At 60.7% G+C, this 3,015-nt stretch overlaps 1 protein-coding gene across 4 annotated transcripts in view; it reads left to right on the top strand.

Annotated features, from left to right (window-relative positions):
- Positions 1-3,015, top strand: part of ZBTB7A (zinc finger and BTB domain containing 7A) — a 29,062-nt gene that overhangs the window by 25,212 nt on the left and 835 nt on the right. The gene's annotated exons all lie outside the window — the stretch shown is intronic.

The raw sequence follows: 3,015 nt of genomic DNA, 5'->3' as shown, positions 1-3,015 counted from the left end.
TGCCCTGCGCCGGATCTGCCCCACGTGTGCTGGGGGGGGGGGGTGTCTGGGTGCTGCACACACACACACACACTCCTCTGCAGAATCTGGCCCCTGCACCTGAGCACTCCCAGGTCCTCGTGTGGCCGGGAGCTGGAGGATGCGGAAACGCCGCGGGGTCCCTGGCAGCCATTGACACAGGGGGGTAGAGGTGACAAGGAGCCATGGCATGTTTTAGAGGAGGAGGAGGAGGATGGTGAGGCAGTGCCACCTCATCACTTTTCGATCTTGCCCACCTCCCATGGGTTTTGGATGGGGACCTGCTCCCTGTGGGCTCCCAGCAGGGCCTGGCACTGCAGAGAACAGGGTAGAAACTCCCTCCTCATCCCGGCCCCTATAAACGAGGCTGTTTCCGTAATATCCCAGGGCTGTGCTATTTTCCAGCCAAAATACATCCTAGAGAAGCCCAGGCAGGGACAGGGAGCTGCCATCGGCTTCACTGCCCACCAGCACTGTGCCCCATCTCCTGTCTCACCCCATAGTGTCCGGCTGCTCCTCGACACCGGTCGTGGAAAATCTCCCTTGAGGCTGCTGCCCAAAATCTCAGCTGGTTTCTGGCTCCCTCTGCCCCTGGCTGGCTCCCTGGGGCTGTGCCAGCCTTGCCCCCCTGGCACGGCCTCCTATGGGGTATGGCAGAGCGTCATAAACTCAAGCTGCCGGCCCAGATCTCATCTGCTCTGGCTTATTTTCAGTGGTGGTGTCAACGAGTTGCTTTTTGCTGCTTCTCCCGCAGCACCCGGGCTGTGTTCGAAGCCTTATCTCAGAGGCTCCTAGTATAAAAATGGGTGCAAACCTGACCACACACCCCATCGTCCTTATTTCCCCCCTGATTTTATTACTCTTTTGCATTCCTTCACCGTGCTCTCCTTCCCCATCCTCATCCCATTGGTGACAGTGCATTGCTTGAAAGCAAATCTCTTCCGTATCGCAGTAGGCTGGGGAAGCCCGGGCACGGGGAGCCTGCTTAGAGGGAAGCAGTCCCTGCTCTTGAAGGAGCTTTTGGGGCAGAGGCAGAAGGGCGAGCTGGGACTGTTCTGCGCTGGGTGTTTCCCTGCCGCCCCCTTGCCGGGTGGGGATCGGAGCCTGACGGTTTACGTCGATTTTTGCTCGCTTGTGCTTCCTGGTTCCTCTGCGTTTGCAGGGGGAGGAGTGGTGACGGCGCGCTGATAATCTTCTGATGGAGAGGCAGAGTGATTTTATAAAAATTATAGACGCTAAGAAAATTCTATAAATCACAACCATTATTTTAAAAAGCTGGTTTGATGTGTTCTTGCCTACCACGTTGTTTTAAGCGAGGCCCACCCTCCCAGCCCCTTCAGGAGCTGTGTTAAAACCAGAGGTGGGCACATCCTCGGTGTTTTGATCCTTCCCCTCAGGTTTAGGACTTCTCGGGGCCTCGTGCTGCCAGAATTTCCCCCCCCCTAGGTGAAGGCAGCAGCGGCCAGGCTGCGAGGGGGCATGCGGGGCTGGGCCTGCCCCTTCCATACAGGAGTGCAGAGAGGGACGGGGCCGAATTCGCTTGGCAAGAGGCGGATGGAGCAGAGACCGTGCTCCTCGCTCCCTGCCCTGCCCCGCCATGCGCTTCGTGCCTGATTTTTTTTTTTTTTTCCCTCCAGGAAGAAGCGAGATGCTGCGGCTCACGTGGCCTTCTTGGCCCCTGGCCCAGCTGCAACTGCCCTCCCTTGGCTCTGGCGAGCTGCGGCAGCACGAGCCCTGCCAGGAGCCAGCCAGCCCCATACCCATGCTCAGCCCTGTACTGGGCGATGCTTGACCCCCTACCCATGCTCAGCCCTGTACTGGGCGATGCTTGACCCCCTACCCATGCTCAGCCCTGTACTGGGCGATGCTCGGCCCCGTACTGATGCTCAGCCCCGTACCACGCCATGTTTGGCCCCATACAGATGCTCAGCCTCGTACAGGGTGATGTTTGGCCCCATCCCAGTGCTCAGCCCCATACCACGCAATGCCTGGCCCCATACAGATGCTTAGCCTCGTACTGGGCGATGCTCGGCCCCATCCCAGTGCTCAGCCCTGTACTGTGCAATGCTTGGCCCCATACAGATGCTCAGCCCTCTACTAGGTGATGCTCAGCTCTGTACTGGGCGATGCTCGGCCCCATACAGGTGCTCAGCCTTGTACTGGGTGATGCTTGGCCCTGTACTGGGCCATGCTCAGCCCCATACCCATGCTCAGCCCCATACCAGGCGATGCTCTGCCCCATACAGATGCTCAGCCTCATATTGGGTGATGCTCAGCTCTGTACTGGGCAATGCTTGGCCTCATACAGGTGCTCAGCCTCGTACTGGGCGATGCTCGGCCCCATCCCAGTGCTCAGCCCCGTACCGTGCAATGCTTGGCCCCGTACCCATGCTTGGCCCCGTACTGGGTGATGCTCGGCCCCATACCCATGCTCAGCCCTGTACCAGACGATGCTCAGCCCCGTACCGGGCGATGCTCGGCCCCGTACCCACACTCAGCCCTGTACCCACACGCAGCCCCATACCCACGCTCAGCCCAGTACCGGGCGATGCTCAGCCCCATACCCACGCTCAGCCCCATACCGGGCGATGCTCAGTCCTGTACCCATGCTCGGCCCCGTACTGGGTGATGCTCGGCCCCGTACCCACGCTCAGCCCCATACCCACACTCGGCCCCATACCCATGGTCGGCCCCGTACCCACACTCAGCCCCGTACCGGGCGATGCTCAGCCCCATACCCATGCTCAGCCCCGTACCGGGCGATGCTCGGCCCTGCCATCCCCATGGTCGGCCCCGTACCCATGCTCAGCCCCGTACCGGGCGATGCTCAGCCCCATACCCATGCTCAGCCCTGTACCAGATGATGCTCAGTCATGTACCGGGTGATGCTCGGCCCTGTACCCACGCTCAGCCCTGTACCAGACGATGCTCAGCCCCGTGCTGGGCGATGCTCAGCCCCGTACCCATGCTCAGCCCCCTACTGGGCGATGCTCAGCC

The sequence above is a fragment of the Egretta garzetta genome, unplaced genomic scaffold (assembly GCF_000687185.1).
Source record: "Egretta garzetta isolate BGI_Z169 unplaced genomic scaffold, ASM68718v1 scaffold4, whole genome shotgun sequence".
Lineage (NCBI taxonomy): Eukaryota > Metazoa > Chordata > Aves > Pelecaniformes > Ardeidae > Egretta > Egretta garzetta.
This window is presented reverse-complemented; position numbering and strand designations above follow the sequence as displayed.